The 17,655-nt window shown below is 43.3% G+C and overlaps 1 protein-coding gene and 1 non-coding gene across 2 annotated transcripts in view; both read left to right on the top strand.

Moving 5' to 3' along the window:
• Nucleotides 1-329: 329 nt before the first annotated feature.
• The window catches only part of LOC144589430 (uncharacterized), a 143,753-nt gene continuing 126,427 nt past the window's right edge, over nucleotides 330-17,655 (top strand). The window contains exon 1 of the mRNA XM_078394027.1: nucleotides 330-341. The gene's annotated coding sequence lies outside the window, so the exon portion shown is untranslated. The remainder of the gene's footprint in view (nucleotides 342-17,655) is intronic.
• LOC140707939 (U1 spliceosomal RNA) lies at nucleotides 2,546-2,709 on the top strand. The gene has a single exon (XR_012088068.2). It is a non-coding gene; the product is annotated as a U1 spliceosomal RNA (small nuclear RNA).

Genomic DNA, 17,655 nt, shown 5'->3' with positions numbered 1-17,655 from the left:
AAAATTGTGCCTGAGGGTAAGTAGTTTTTATGCCATTATGCGTGTTTGTTTGGGATGGAAAATGTGTTTCCCCTCCTAAACAAACATATTTAAAGGGGGAGGTATGTAGCGTTCACCCTTATTATGCTAAATAAGTAATGTATTATTCATGTTCTAAGCAAATGTGGTGGAGAGGTGGAGCCGAGAAAGAGGTTAAAAGGCAGAGCCTGAGAGGAGGAGTCAGTCAAGAGTCAGTCAAGAGTCAATAGAGTCAGAGAGAGAAGGAACAGATATTAATAGAGCTAAGCTGGTTAAGATAAATAGATAGAGAAGGTGGTTATTAATTATATGGCAAGAAGAAAGTATGTATAGAGAGACCTGTGAATGATTTGCTTGTGTACAATGAACAACTGAAGAACATCTGTGATTATTATTAACTTTGCTACACTTCAATAAATAATTTCTGTTTTCATTTACCAGACAAGTGTATGGACAAACAGAGGTAATCCACTGGTGGCAGCGAGGGAAGCAAAGACTGGAACCTTTGTGAGGGCTCAAAAACTAGGTGTTTCAAAGAGGTGATCGTCACACATACGTATTGAGAAAGATGCTTGCTACTCAGTTGCTTCTCTTTCATGGAAGTATATATTGGCTGAAATCCTGTTGCACAGTTACACAAACACTACAAATTTAGACGTGATTTGACGTGATTTGCATTACCACATTTTGCTCCATAAGACGCACCTGACCTTAAGACACACCTAATTTTTAGAAGAGGAACACAGGAAAAAATATTGTGAACCAAATAGTGTAATAAAATATTGAATAAACTATAACAGAATAACATTTGAACCATGTAAAGTGAACAGCAGTCAACAGTGGCATTAAGAACCATTACCACTGTCATTAACAAATGGAGAGACTTAAAGGTTTGTGTACTTTAGATTATGTACCATAAATTTAAGTCAAGTACCTATAGACCATTATCAGCTAGTGATAAGACCTATACTACTTATATTTTACATTTCCTTTCATCCACCTCCTCCCCATTCTTATAGAAATGTCTCAATGATAGATGAGATTGTTGGGCAACTCTGCCCAGCTACATCTCAAGCCTATATTAAGTTAGAAATGGTTTGCCTTATTTGGCACTGCATTGAGAGGTCCCTTTTAGTTGTGTGGAGGATACATAGTGGAATTAAACTATGTAATAGCTGGTTTTCCTTATTTACTTTAGGCTATGCAAAAGAAAAGCAACACAAAGCTTAACCTAATCCTATTCACCAGCAGTAGCAGATTCTCAGCATAAGACCAAATCTCAGTTTTCTGACATGATTGAACGTTTATAGCATGCAAGGCACAACAGGTTATTCAACACAAAGCCAGGAACAATGTTCTTGGTGAGCCAAAAAAACTGAATACAAACTATAGTAGCTGAAATCAGGAAGCAGATACTGTAATCCAGTTAGAAGTCTCGAAGAATTTTGACTTTCTTAATTTTCAAACTACTGTATCAGCAAATGTACTATGTGTTACAGGCAAGTACTCTGTTCCAAAAACACTAACCAAATAACTATGCCCTGTCTCTGAGACTTCCTGGCTCTGTTCTGATTTGGATACATCAAAGAGATACCACAACCATAAGGACTTGAAAACAACTAAAAGTAAGACTGAATTTTGCTTTCCCATGTATGCAGGGTTAATTTGTGATCAGCAGCCAAGTTTGTGTTCTGGCTCATAAAGCACAGTTAGTTTCCTTGTTTCAACACTCTTTGGAAATATATTCTCTATTAGATGCCCAGAACTAGCTGAAAAGTTTGCAAGTCGAATCCAAATTTCCCATAGGAATGCATTGAAAATTAATTAATGCATTCTTATGGGGAAAAAAGGTCAGAAACTTTTAAAAATTAAAAGAAAGTCACTTACCAGGTACTGTAGACTGAGCCCAGCTCCTCAGTGCCTTGGTAGCCCCCCTGAACAGCCGAAAAAGAGCACCAGACAGCTAAAAGCCGGCACCCAGCCGGCAGCCATTTTGTGCTCTTCTCCGCTCCTTCCCCCTTCCCCCTCAACACCTAATAGCTGATTGGCGCTGGTCTGAAAGGCTTGCCAGGCAGATTTTAAAGCAAAACTAGCAGCTTTTAAAGCAAGTATGCACATTTCTACACAAGCAGGTTTCAACTCAAACGGAGCACCTTTTCACCCAAGCACTAACAAGCAGCTTTTAAACTAAATTTTACATTTTAAAATGACAATACCAGGCAGTCCCGGTCTCTCTCCTGGCTCTCTAACTGCTTGGACTAGCAAGGAAGCAGATAAGCAGCTTCTTCACTAACTGAAAGTCTGAATTTCCCGCTTTCCCTGCATTCCCCGCACATTCAGTATGCTAATATCTGTGCACTGGAGGATTGTGGGAGAAACACCTAGCCCCGTGGGGCACCCCAAAACACTGTGGAGCTCTCTTAGCCTCTGGCGGGACTGGAGTTGTGCAGCCCTGTTCTGAGCAGGAGGTGCAGCCGGAGGTCACCATGCCTTGGGGGGCAGGGGTGTAGGTGTAGGGGCCACTCCAACTCATACCTGGCAGGGGAGATACCATGATCATAAAAGTGGTTTTCCTGGGGTAAGGCTTATCCATTGCACTTTGGGTGTGCTGATCCCTGTGATTTCCTCAAATGTGGGAAAATCAACTGCCTAATTTATGGTAGTGGGGGTCTGCATTTGTGGTTTCCCCTGGTCTTTTTAGAATCACTCTTTCCCCTTTGGTCCTTGCCTGTTTTCACTGCCCTCTGTCATTTAAATTTGCTGCCATAGGCCTGTTGGCCCTGCTGGTTTTCCAGGTGGGTTCCAGGAGGCAGATCTTGGAAAGCCAGCAGTGTAGTTGGCAGAGTGGTGAGGTCTAATGTGGCTGCCATAGCAAGCAGCCTCTGGTGCGAGTTCAGAGGCTTCCCAGCATGGCAGTGGGAAGCTTCTGGGTGATAATGCCTGAACCTTTTTTATAGTGTTTGCTCCATAAGACGCACATACCTTTCCCCCCTCTTTTGGGGGTGGAACTGCGTCTTATGGAGCGAAAAATACGGTAAGTTTAAAAAAATCTCCACAGGCATTATCTATCTGTTCCCCACCAAGTCATGTGACTCAGCACACAACACATAATGTCTACAGAGATTGCTTAATTTATCAAAATTCATGAGGAAAAGTTTGTATAAGTGTGCAACAGGATCTCAGCCATTCGATTGCAGGTAGGTAGAGCAGTCGTGTCGGCTGCTGTGTGAAGATCTAAAAGTTGAACTTCCTCATCCAAACTTTTGGCAGTGTACTTAGTACTTCCAGATTGGAGGAAAGGTGGTACACTACAGACACACGGGAGCTTGGCTGCCAGGCTATCAACCCAGCAACACTTCTGGAATGCCTGCTTGACATTCAGCTGGGATGAAAGCCTACCTGCAAAATGTTTGTTGCTGCCAGCATACACGGGGCAATTAGCATTGGAAATAGGTCAAGGTGCTGATATAGGATCCCCTAAATGTTCTGTAGGAGCAGCAGAATATGTGAAGCATCCTTAAACATGATAGATAAATAGATTATTCTTGAAGGTACAGTAAGTTCCCTGTATCAGTACCAAGCTTCCCCATGAATACTGTAAAACACAGATTAGAGCAACTGTGCTGTTTACCCTTGTGGCCCCTGCTTGTTTCCCCAACCACAGAGCTCACGAGGTACCTCAGCACACCCCCTGATACGCTGCCACCAGTTGATCTCTTTGATCAATGTAGTTTACGTAGAAAAGACAAATGTCCATCCAGTATTGACTTTTCATCAAAACAGGTTTTTTAATTACAGGTGGTTTCTGGAATAATTCATAAGCATATTCTTCAAGATTCATCAATCATCAATATTAACATATTAATCATCACAGGTTACATTCTAACTAATCACTCCTCAACCCCCCCCCCAAACTATCTTTCTCTCTCTGATTCCAGACTCAGACTCTGACTGACTGACTGACTCTCTCCTCTCAGGCTCCACCTTTTAACATCTCTTTCGGCCCCACCTGTTAACTACATTAACATATAACATGAATAATGTATAACAACACATAACTTAGGGTGAACGCTACAGCGACCAATACATAGCATGGTCTCTGGCTTCCGCCTGAGTAGGGATGTAAATAATGCTTGGCAATGTTTTGATAAGGGACCCCCCATAGAGATTGGGAGGTTTCCCGGAGTAGTAGTGTATACTTAAATATACTTTTCACTGATAGATATGTTTGACAGTCCTGCATGATTTGCATTTGAGGTAGTATCCCCTACAGAATTTTTGTAACTCTACACACAACCATTTGAAACTAATTTCAGTTGCTACTGTGTGCTCAGACTCTGCTTATTTGTTAACTTTTACTGCTCAATAATTGATTAGTTTCTGGGATCTGAGTTCATAATCTGCCAACACAACAAACAATAGCTAAATTAACTGGTCAGGGCTCTTGGACATTAAGATGACTAAGAGCAAACACATTACTCTTTGAAAAGAAATCACACCCACACCTTCTGCAGGAAAATGAGAACTCTAGTATTTAGTACAAAAAGGCTTTGAGATAGGAAACAAAAGAGTAATCCCAGTTTTTGCTAAAACAGGAACCCAACTTCCCTGGGCACCCCAGTTGCTGCCAAGAAGAGCTCACTTAGGCCAGAACAACAGAATAGGCATGGTGGTGGCCATGCAGTCTAGTGCTGTGGTCCCCAACCTTGGGCCTCCAGATGTTCTTGGACTTCAACTCCCAGAAATACTGGCCAACAGAGGTGGTGGTGAAGGCTTCTGGGAGTTGTAGTCCGAGAACATCTGGAGGCCCAAGGTTGGGGACCACTGGTCTAGTGGATGGGTGAGGGGTGGCTACTTGACTGATTGGCTAGTGGGGAGTGGGGTTTTCCTTCTGGCCTGGTGCTGGCTGGCAGGGAGAGATCAAAATGGTGCAAGTGGACTGGAAAAGGAGATTTTTCCCCCCTGGTCTGCCTGCCCAGCTTAAAAGCTGATGGGCACATCTACTCACCATCCAGTCTGCTGCTCACCCATCACCTTTCCTCTTTTCCCTCCATCTCTCCCTCTTTTATAGCAGTGGCAAGATGTGTTGTTATTGGTTATTGCATTGGTTGCACGGGGGTGGTGGTTTGAAGAGGGATGTGGTGGTGCTGCGGGTTAAACTGCAGAAGTCTCTGTGCTGCAAGGTCAGAAGACCAGCAGTTGTAAGATCGAATCCACGTGATGGAGCGAGCTCCTGTTGTTTGTCCCAGCTCCTGCCAACCTAGCAGTTCGAAAGCATGCAAATGCAAGTAGATAAATAGAACAGCATTCTGTGTCTGGTCGCACTGGCCACATGATCATGGAAACTGTATTCGGACAAACGCTGGCTCTATGGCTTGGAAACAGGGATGAGCACTGTGCCCTAGAATCGGACATGACTGGACTAAATGTCAAGGGGAACCTTTACCTTTACCTTACTCATTTGGAAGAGATCTGCGATGGGATGAAATCTGGGCCCCAAATCAATGCCATCTCTTTTTCAAGCTGTAGATAAATTCTTATGAGAAATAGGCATAATTTAGCAATCAAGGTATCTCACAGTTTATCACACAAGACATATGTTTCCAGCTCCTGAGAGTGTTTAAGTGCTTAATGAAGCACATTGCTCTTGTTCCTCATAATTGTATTTTTATAAGTCAAGTTTCTTGCCCTGATCCCATGGAAAGTTCTGTCAGCAGAACTGGATAGGAATACAACCTGGCCCTGCAGGGGCATGAAGGATGACTTTGTGATCATTCATAACATGCTTTCCTTGCATTTTTATTCTCCTGGTGAATATTTTTAATTGGCCTCAAAATAATCTGTATTATATACCTCCTGCCGGGATTCCATTTGCCCAGATACCATATAAGCTATTTGAATTAATAATATTTCCCTTTCTTTTTAATTAAACTGTGTAATCCTTTTCTGTCAATATAATATTTTGTAATTCCCAATACTTTTTTCACTTTATTCAGCAAATTCTTTCTTTCTGCTGTTTGTGCATTTCTCAATCCGTACATTACTGAATCCCTTAGGTGTTCTTTTCATTTTCCCTTGTTCAGACATGAAACTATTTTTAAAAAAACTTGGCAGAATGCATGGAAATCCTGTAGTGTGTGATGCCTGCAAGGTCCAAAAGAAGTCAGCATCTTCCAGTGCATTGCTCCATAAAGTTTATGCTGAAGTAATATGTGGTCACAGCATTAACTGGCAATATCCTCCCTCTCCTTATCCAAGCTAATTGAGGATGGCTGCCTCTGAGCCAATGCAGAGTTCCTTATTGTTCCCTGTTGAACAATTTGTGTTGTATGATGTCTCTGATAAATAAAACACACTGAGTCAGGTTTGAAACTCAAAATTATACTTTATACTTCCTTTTCTATTGCCTCTACCCTTTTTGTCCTGTTTCCTCCCTCCCTTTTCTCTTTTTTGTTAATCAGGTCCTATTTTTAGGGTCCAAGGGAGCATTGGGAACATGACTTGTGGACATGTGGCTTGGATTGGCCTATAGATAAATGGCTTATAGAAGAGACTATAGATCTATAGAATGGAACAACCTGCTGTTGAAATGAAGTAATGATCCAGAGACCAATTTAAAAGTATTTTTGTTGTTTCTTTGAGCTTCCCCCATTTTTAGAATTGCCTTGTAGAATGTTTCTAACCTCTGCTTTGTAAGATTTATCAGTTGTAATAATTGATCTGCTGTGATTTGAACAAATTTTCAAATTAACTGCACCTATAAACAACCACAGGTCATCTCCTGCATTGCACCCTCTCATCCAATGGGTTAAATTGCAACTGCAGACTCTAAGGCAGTGGGCCCCAACCTAGGTGTTCTTGAAGCACAGCCCCCACAAATCCTAACCAGCATAGTTAGTTGTGAAGGCTTCTGGGAGTTTAAGTCGAAGACCCAAGGGAACTATTCTTCCAAGGCAGGGGTTTTCAAACTTCACAATGAGGGCCACATAATATATTTGCAATGTTTTTGAGGACTGAAGGTGTGTGTGTGTGTGTATCTATGTGTGCACACACTCCTGCCCACCCGGATGCCCGTAACCCCGCCTGCTGCCCCATGCACGTGCATGGGCTGAAGACAATGGGCCAGACAAAATGGCAACATGGGCCAGATGTGGCCCGCAGGCCGTAGTTTGGAGACCCCTGCTCTAAGGGATTAGTATTAAGCATGAACAAGGAAATAAACAGCACCTTCTAGGATGCAAGCAGTACTGTGCTAAAGGTTATTTGTAGGAGGCCGTTTGGCATCATTGCTATTACCAGCTTCCTGTTCTTACTTTGATTTCCTGTGGCTTGCAGAGGAAAAACAAGGAAGCCAATTCTAAGGCAACTGGCCTGCTGAGAATTCCCTGTCCTCCACTATACTATATTTAACCATGCTGCAGTGGCCCTTTGCAGTACATAAGGATCACCACTAGTTATGTGGGTGATCTTTATAGTGTGCATTTTTTTAAATAATGTGTACAGTTATTTCATAAATTATGCAACTCACTCCCATTGATTCAAGTTTAATAATTAAAATTGTACATGTTTTCAAGTGTGCATTTTAACCATTTCCACGTGTGAATTGTTTTGTGTGCATCCTGTTTCTCTGAAACACCCTGTAAGACTTGCAAATGCACACCTGCTTGGAGTGAGAAAACTGTTATTTTCTTCCCTTTGTTCAAAAGTGAGAAGGCTTTGCTCATGTAATGAGTCTCAGGAGGTGATAAAAGATTACTTCCATGGAGACTGTTGCATACAATAATATTCTTTTCTATCCCTACTTTTGGATCAGGTCTGATTTTTACTGGATGTTAACATCCTGGTTTGTTCAACAAGTATTCTACTATGTTGATGAAGGCAACAGATAAATTAGCAGAGGTCAACACTTCAGTCGTTCCTTGTTCAGTTCAGACACAGTCACAGAACATTCTTATCATTGTGGGCTACCAGAAGCAGGGCAATAAAATTGTAATCTCTGGTGTCTCTCTGTTATGTGTGTTCTGTTACCAGGACAACAATTTTGTTTTGTCTGATTAGGAGATTCTAGGCAGGCCTGCTTCATTTTGTTTTATTTTTTTCATGTATAGGAGATCCCAGTTAGCTAGTGTGACTGTAAGCTAACTCAGCCCTTTTAACCAATTCCCCCAGAAGCTTGTTAACAGTGAAATTATTACTGTAAATCACAGCCATAACAAAATCACTGTCTCAGTTAGAAAAGACACATGCTTCATATACTGTGTCCTGGCAGAATCTATATTATCCCCTGTAATGCAGGAGTGCCTAATTAGAGCACATTCGATAAGCAGTCAGTTATCGGCATTAAACATATGTGTCACTATTCTTTGTGTGCGTAAACCTATTATTTCTAAATGAAATCAGAGTCATTAGATCTGAGAAGCTTACTGAAATAGAACTTTCTTCATTACTAAGCAAAATTAGGGATTTCTCTTTTTTTGAAGGCAAACATACATATCGTTCCCAAGCAAATGACACAGTAATAGACGTAATTAGCACTATAAAGTGTTCAAGAGTCTTGAGAAAATTAATATGAGAGTCTTGAGTTTGAATGCATTAGACTACTTCTTAGACCATATACATATTCCATTACAAACAGGTTCTTAAGTCTATTAGCACTTTAAATAGGCTTATGGAGGAATAGATACTCCATGAAGCAAAGCACTAGGAAATGATTCTCACAGTCAAGAATGTAACAGCGAACATTATTAGACATGGCTTATAAAAATATGTTCCTTTATTTCAGTCAGTTTTGCCTTTATATATGCAGACATCAAGCTCAAAATAACTGACTTACAGATTTATTATTACTATAAAGACAGCAAAATAAAAGGGTGAAGGAATATCAAAAGCCAATTAAAATTGTCTAGAGATATGGTATTTGTTTCACATCAAATATTAGATCTCCTGGCAATTGAGAATTTTCTCCCCCTTTACAAATTCCCCATCCTTTAGGGACCATTTCTATATTTCTCTGCTGAAGAACTCTTATGATTTCCTTGGTCCATCACTGTGGCAATTTTCAAAACAGCAGCCATAGCAGGAACTACACATTTCAGATAACCTACAGTAAGCGTTTTACTGCAGTTATCCGAAAATAGGCACGAAAATACCTGTTTCACATGTCCTGCTTTAATGCGATTCCTTGCATCAAAGAAGGACATGGAGTAGCTGCCGGTCAGAAGGCTTACTGCTGCTGATGATAGTGCTGGGGGGGGTGTGTCAGAGCAGCTGCTCAACCATTTGACATGACGGGGAAAAGGAGTTACTGGAGCTTCCCCCTCCTCAAAAGAACATCATTGCCAGCTAGCCAGTGCCAAGGCGACTGGGCAGCAATGCTGTACTTGTCTGAAGAACATCTCCAGTAATGCCTTTTCAACCACATGTCAAGACCCAATTCCATTGTTGCCAATAGCCGGGAAATCACCCAGAGCTGGTTGGCCAATGATGGGAACCCCGGTGCGCTTGAAAAATGGCACCAAGGCACACTTTTTAAACCACACCAGGATGTGCATCATGTGACATATCCAAAGTTGCTGCAAATTCACTGCACATTTGGACATAGGTGTAGTTGTGGTGCATGTCAGTTTTTGTCATCATAAACAGAGAAAGAAAGAATAAAAGAAAGTAACAGCTTTAAGATTATATCTTTCATCATGTTTTGTGCTTAATTGAGGGCTAGGTAAAAGCTGGAATGGAACACAATGGAGATTTCTTAATAAAAATAGATGCCAATAACAGTGGGATGTGCTGGATAAATACTAAAATAATATTTTAGACAATAGACCTAATAAGTATTGCTCTTTCGTTACCCTTTATTACCCCCCAAAACCCACCAAAATGGAACACAATGGCCCAGAACAGCGATTTCCACATAGGATAACCCAACTAAATTCACAATGCACATGATGGATGCAAAAAGCGACAGTTTTCAGAAACAGCAACAGGTACCATTCAGGGCAGAAAAATGATGTAGCAAAAAACAGCCTGGAACAGCCCAACTAAATCTACCAGATCCATTCAACAAAGGGGCACAAATGGAACCGGCCAAAAAATGGCCCTGGAGCAACGTTTCAGTACCCATTACAAACAGAACATCCATATTGTAAAAAACAGCCCAAAAGGGTGACTACCGAGTCGGCCAGCCCAACCAAATTCACCCAACCCCTACAGCTTGAGAGGATTGATGCAACCAGCCACAAAACATCACCAGGCAGAAAATTTGAATTTGATTGGACTGTCTCAGAAATCTCTGTTCCAGCATATATTTTTTTCAAAATTAATGTTCTACCTGGAATGGGTAGAAAATGGCATGCTGTTTCTGCAGAAGATTTGTGGCTTGCTGCATTTATCTCATCTAGTCACATGTGTGTTATGAATTTGGTTGCGCTATCCTACTTGAAATTTGCTATTCTGGGCTACTTTATTCTATTCCAGCAGGTTTGGAGTAATAAAGGGTTAAGGAAAGAGTAATATTCATTAGGTTTCAGGTCTAAAATATTGTTTGGATGCTTGTCTGTGGATATGAAACTTGTGGGGGATCTTGGCATGGCAATATTCTGAAAATTACAAATAATGAACAATTTTGCATGTACTCATCACATCCCTAAATTTGTCAATTAACGTTTTTAAAAAAATTAAAATAGCCTTCATCCCCTCTAGGAAGCATAGAGAAGAATTTACCACATTACTCCTCCAGATTTGTTCCAGGCAAAAGAGTGGTGGCTTTGGGTTTGTTCATTCGTTTGTTTATCTGCCTGCCTGTTTGTTATTTGGTTCTCTTCTGTTTTGTTTCCAGAATCAAGAGTAATCAGAAGTCATTTTGGATCTAAATGATAGCTGGAAACCTGTTGAAATAACCCCCCTATGATATCTAGAAAGTAAAAGGGATCTTGTTGCTCTGATGGTTGGGAGGCATATTAGAGAATACCTGGCCTGGCCCTGGGGCTCCAGAGTCTCATATGTAACATGTTGCCCATTGCTGGGCGAGGAAAACTCTACAAACCTCTTCCAAACAAATCCACGGCTTGGCAACCAAGCAAAAACATTACCTCATGTGTAAGACAAGAGAATTACTGTAGGATTTCTAAATGTAAAAGGCCGGTTTAACAATATTGTTCAGTTCATTTTTGAATGCAGACTTGCTTCTCTGTTTCTCTTTATTTCAAATTATTATTCAAAGGCATTTAGGTTATTTTACAGATACATTTTTCTGGTAAAGAAATAAAGGATTCCTTTACAAAGTGTACACATTTCAGAGTAAATCCCCCAGATGTTAATGAGACTTCAGTTAGGAAATAGGCATAAGAGATTGTGACTAGAGATGGGGACGAATATAAAAATGGATCAGTTTTTCTGACAAATATAGCCGATTTATCATATATTTGTCGATACATATTTGTAAAATTTTAAATCAGGATTAATATGGCTTGACAAATATTTCCTCTTTTTTTTTTATCGATCTGTTCATTTTTGTCTATATTCGTTACCTCTCTGAGCTTGCTGGCACCAATTCGAAGTTCTGGCCAATCAGGACAGAGATCCTGGACTGGCATGTCCGGCAGCCAATAGCGCTGCTGAAAGATGTATCTACTTTTACAGATGCTTCATATAAGCTTTTCCCGTCAGGCCGTTCCCCACATCTGTTTGTGCTCTTTGGAGTGAGGACAGTTGCTGCTTGCTGGTGCTCTTGCAGTTTCACTTTTGCAGCAGCAAAGCAAAGACTTATATATTTTCTTTTTTATCATCATTCATCAATCATCAACAACTTTACTGGGAATTTGGGGAGGGATTTCAAGTAGCTTAGGCTACTTCTTCAGAAGGGCTTAATTTCATTTCAAATTCAAATCAATCAAACCATTTTTTTTTCCTGGAGGCTTGTGGGGTGTGTGTGTGTGTGTGTGTGTGTGTGTGTGTGTGTGTGTGTGTGTGTGTGTGTGTGTGTGTGTGTGTGTGTGTGTGTGTGTGTGTGTGTGTGTGTGTGTGTGTGTGTGGACTGTTGTCGTGTGACTGTGGAACCTCTTCCTTTATATTCAGTTTTCAAACGTTTATTTGAGAAGAATCATTTTTTTCCTTTCCCCAAATTTGTTGTGTGTACGTGTCTAGGTGGGAGGATTATTCAGTTTTCAAAAGTTCATTTTATGGAAGCTTGTGTCTCTCAGGGAATTTGGTGGGTGGCTGGATCCATCATTCCTTTTTCTTCCAAAACGTATTTGGGTGTAGGGGTGTCTGACTGAGACTTTGCTGGCAAGGCTTTTCTTTCTGGACTTTTTTGGCTTCTCTGCCACAGTGGGTTGGGGGGAATTTCCCTAATTACATTATACTGAGGGGGGCTTTGTTTAGGCAGGCAGGTCACATTTTAGTAAAAGAATTACACCACCATCATTCTAAAAATAAAATTTACACATACTGTATTTGCGAAGGCTTTCACAGCCGGTATCTAATGGTTGCTGTGGGTTTTTTGGGCTCTTTGGCCGTGTTCTGAAGGTTGTTCTTCCTAACGTTTCGCCAGTCTCTGTGGCCAGCATCTTCAGAGGACAGCACTCTGTGCTCTGGTGTAGTTGGCTTGGGAGTGCAGTATTTATGGCTGTGAAATAGGCTTTTTGTCTTTTTCTGTAGATGGGTGATTAGTGTGTCTTGTTGTGGGTGTATTGTTGTAATAAGGAGAAGAGATTATCTGTCACTGTGGTTGATGGGTGTTATTAGCTGGTCTTTTGTGTGTAGTGGCTCGGTAGAGTTTGTTGACCTTTTGCACGCTGTATTTTTGAGAGCTGGGAGCCAAGTTTTGTTGAACTTCACACTTTCCTCATTTTTGTTGAAGTTCTGCTAGTGCTTGTGGATTTCAATGGCTTCCCTGTGCAGTCTACCGCAATGACTGCTGGTGATGTTCAGTATTTCAGTATTTTGAAATAGAATTTCATGTCCAGTTTGTTTCAGGGCATGTTCAGCTACTGCAGATTTTTCTGGTTGTTTTAGTCTGCAGTGTCTCTCATGTTCTTTGATTCTTGTGTGGATGATTAGTTTTGTGGTTCCAATATATTCCTGGCCACAACTGCAAGTTATCCAGTATACTCCTGCAGTGGTGAGGGGGTCCGTTCTGTCCTTTGCTGACCGTAACATTTGTTGAATTTTTGTGGTGGGCTTGAATACTGTTCGTAGGTTGTGCTTTTTCAAAAATTTCCCCATGCGGTCCGTGACCCCTTTGATGTATGGCAGAAATACTTTATTTGTGGGTGGCTGTTTTTCTTCTTCAGTTCAGTGTTGTTTTCTTGGTTTGATGGCTCCTGTGATTTCATTTTTGGAGTAGCCATTTGCCTGTAGGGCCCAATTCAGATGGTTGAGGTCAGTGCTGAGAAACTGAGCTTGACAGTTCCGATTTGCATGGTCTACCAGTGTTTTGATTATGCCTCTTTTTGCTGTGGGTGGTGGTTGGAGTTTTTGTGTAGGTACCGGTCTGTGTGGGTGGGTTTTCTGTAGACCTTGTGTCCCGTCAGAGGTCAGTTTTGCATAGGACCATGACATCTAAGAACGGGAGTTGGCCCTCTATTTCCTTTTCCATGGTGAATTTCTTTTTCCACCCAAATATACAGGCTTTGAGGGCATCGTATGCATGGCGCACAAATTACACTTTGTGGTGTGTGGTGCCCTAGACCTGGTCAGCCATGTCAAATCCAAGTGGGATGCAGGCACCCAGGAGACATGGGCACTCCTGGAGCAATGGCACCAACTGGTGTGCCAGTTCTCCCACAGCCTGAAAGCTGCCTGCCAGCTGCGTGAGAGTCAGGAGGAGTTGGGTCAGGAGACCCACATTCTCCTGACAGACCTGCCCATCAGGTGGAACTCCACCTACACCATGGTGTCCCGCCTGGTGGAGCAGAAGGCTGTTTTGGAGGACATCATGTCCTCCATGCCCATTCTACCCAGGGGGAGAGAGGTGGCATCAGTGCCATGGATTGGCTGGCCCTCTCCCAGATCGCGGAGGTGCTCAAGCCCTTCCTGGAAATCATGGACATCTTGTGTGGTTATATAGCAGCCTGGGGCACGTCATCCCCCTGATTCATGCCCTCAATCAGTCCCTGGAGACTCCTGTGGCACCAGGATCCTCCCTCCTTCCATGGACCAGGGCTTGGGTGAAGAGGTTGCAGGCAGGCAGGCAGAAGCGACTCCATCCTGTCTACAGTGACAGAGCTTACTGCCTGGCCTGCCTGTGTGCTTGAAACAAGGGGGCTTGGCAGCACGCACCTCAGACCTTGAGGAGTGGAGAACGGAGCTCTCCACTGATGTCTGCAGGGTGTTGGGGGCACAACGCTTGTGTGGGGCAATGGGAACATCAGATCACAAGGGGCAGAGTGGTTTGCCCAAACCACAGGGAAGGACTTCTGTAGAAGGCTCCATTCACCACCAAATTACTGGAGCTCTGTGGTGACCTTGGCACTTGTCTCAGAAGAAAGATAGCCAGCTGAGGAGGGTTTGGCAGAGATAATGGTGCGGGAATATCTGGCTGAGCCCCCTCAGCCCCACCAGTCCAATCCCCTCCATTACTGAGCTAGGAAACTAGTCATATGGCCAGAGTTGTTCAATGTGGCCATGGATCTCCTTTCCATCCCCCCCACCAGTGTCCAGAGCGAGCATGTGTTTTCCCATCTCAGAGACATACTCCGATCACGCAGCTCATGTTCGGATCCCGTTACTGTTGGGAGACTGTCATTCATCAAAGTGAATCTTCTCTTGTTGGGCTTCCCCTCACTGAACCCAAAGAGGTAGGGTTCCAATAACACACCACCTGCCCGTTGCCCGCCTGCCTGCCCACCTGCCCACCCTCCAGTCCTCCTAGAAAAAAAAGACCTGACTACTTGGCTGCCAGCCTGTAAACCTGCCACTCCATCAAAATTCCAGCTACTGATTCCAGTCGCCTCCTTGGGCCAAGTTCTAACTAAGTCCTGCCTGCCTGCCTGCCTGCCTGCCTGCCTGCCTGCCTGCCTGCCTGCCTGCCTGCCTGCTGGGTCACGTCAGCCCAGTGGTCCAATTTTTGTAGAACTGCTCCCTGCTGCTGTTTCCAGGCTCTTCACCGGGATAACTGCTGCCTGCTGGGTCACGTCAGCCCAGCGGGCCAATTTTTAAAGAACTCCTCCCTGCTACTGTTTCCAGGTGCTTCACCAGGATAACTGCTGCCTGCTGGGTCATGTTGGCCCAGTGGGCCAATTTTTGTAGAACTCATGCCTGCTGCTGTTTCCAAGTTTGTTCCACCTTCTGCCTCCGTCCCTGCCTGCTGGGTTACATAGTCCTGGCAGCCAAAGTTTGTTCCACCTTCTGCCTCACTCCCTGCCTGCTGGGTTACGTAGTCCCGGCAGGCAAAGTTTGTTCCACCTTCTGCCTCCCTCCCTGCCTGTTGGGTTACGTAGTCCCGGCAGGCAAAGTTTGTCCCACCTTCTGCCTCCCTGCCTGCCTGCTGTGTTATGTAGTCCTGGTGGGCTAACAGAACTCCTGCCTGGGCACAGGTTAAACAAGATCAGCTCTGCAATCTGAAGCCAGGCAATTTGGTGATGGGGTGACGTGCAGACAGCCTTTTGGTGGGGCAGACCCAGGCTGGTCCTCTTAGCATCCAAGCCTAAACTCTCTCTTGGCACACCCAGAGCCTGTCTCGGCACCCCCAAACAAGACAAGAAGGCCAGACAACCCTCTTGACACACCCAGAGCCTGTTCCGGCATCCCTGGATGTGACTAGAGTGCTAGCCAACCCTCTTTTGGTACATGCAAAGCCTGTCCCCATCCTCGAATGTGGCAAGAGGGCCAGCCTGTCTCACCCCCAAAAAACCTCCGAGGGCTATCTTTATCATATCCGGGCAGTCTCAGGAACTAAGTTGAGTCTCCTAGGCTCTGCCCCACCCAAAGCCTGTCCGGGTGTCCTCTGTGCCAAAGAGGGCCTGTCTCAGCCCCACCCAAAGCCTGTCCAGGCATCATCCCATTGCCCAGCTTCAGACTGCACAACTCATCTGGTTTTCAACCCGTGCCAAGAGGGCCTCTCTGTCTAAGCTCCCCCCAACCTCTGAGGGCTATCTTTATCATATCCGGATGGTCTCAGCAGCCAGGTTGCAATTTCCAGGTTTTTCATTCTAAACAAGCATCTTTATTGCCCCATCACCCGGCTTCAGATTGCAGAGCTCATCTGTTTCCGATAGCCCCATGGCCCTGTGGATTAGTAGCACCAACCCTGTTCATCTGATGGTGCTGCTGGTGCTGTTGGGAGTTGCAAGCAACCTCAGTTGCTTCCTGGGGACAAAAACCTTTCCTTTGTAGGCAAATCTGATGTTGCTGAAGAAGACCAGAGTCTGCTCTGCTGCCTTTTGCCTCAGGGCCCCGATGGGGCAAGACACGGTTCTTTGCTGCTGCCAACTACCTCAGTGCCCAATGTGGCCAAAAAAGCCTGCTTTCCGGCTGCCTTTTCTCTCAGTGCCCAATGGGGTCAAGAGAGACTGTTTTCCTGCTGCCAACTTTCTCAGTGCCTGACGGAGCCAAAAAGCCTGCTGTGATGCCAAATACCTCCTTGCCTCCAGTCCTCTTGAGGGCAACCTCTGCTTCACTGGCAAATGTAATGTCATGCATGCCTCTGCCAAAGGGATCTCTCATTCTGCTGGGGCTAAATATAACTCCCTCAATGCCAGGGGCTTCTGTGCCGTGTGGTAAACTCTCCTGGGGTGACCCAATTTGTGGGCGAATAACTTGGAATTCCGATATCCAATCTTCACCAAAGTGGGCAGGCGTGTTGGGGAAAGACATAGGAAGCTCCGTTGTGATTCTGGATTCTCTAAGTACCTGGGAGGAGCTTTCCTAAGGGGGTCCTCTTTGTGACTATATAACTCAGGGGTCTGTGATCCAATGTTCACCAACTTTTAGGAGTTATAGAAAAGCATCTGAGGAGGCTTTTCTGCAAATTTGATGTCTCTAGGTCATCGGGGGGACAGTGTTATAGCCATCTAAAGTGCAGATGAATCGATGGATCGATCTGTTGATTCGTTGAAGAATATGCGTATATTCATATTCGTTGATTTGTTAACCTTGAGGAATAACGGATCAAAACAAATCACCATATTTTTGATTTGCCCCATCTCTAATTGTGACATACAAGAGAATTATCAGTATTTCTGTCAAACAACATTTTCAAAGGTTTTTTGAGGGGATCTTTAGTGAAACTATTTATTAAACTCACATATTTTTATAGCACAGCTATTCTTCAAAACTGCCCACTATATTCCTATATATATAAATGTTGTTTTGTCACAGCCTCTGTAAAATATCACACACACACACACACACACACACACACACACACACACAAACACAAACACACACACAGAGAGAGATTCATCTGAATGGTTTTTTATGTTAATTTAATAATATTTCTGAATCTTTTTAATATTGTGATTCATACTTTCCTCTATGCAAAACACACTAATAAAAAAACATTCAAGGGATGGCATGGGATACTAATACTGTTGCTGGAAAAATATGTGTCTTACACAAATCTTTCAAATAATTGAAACTGTATGCCATAATTAATCATAGACTTTTCCCTTCCAGTAGCAGCTTTCCCCTTATTGCTAC

The sequence above is a fragment of the Pogona vitticeps genome, chromosome 5, assembly GCF_051106095.1.
Source record: "Pogona vitticeps strain Pit_001003342236 chromosome 5, PviZW2.1, whole genome shotgun sequence".
Classification (NCBI taxonomy): domain Eukaryota; kingdom Metazoa; phylum Chordata; class Lepidosauria; order Squamata; family Agamidae; genus Pogona; species Pogona vitticeps.
This window is presented reverse-complemented; position numbering and strand designations above follow the sequence as displayed.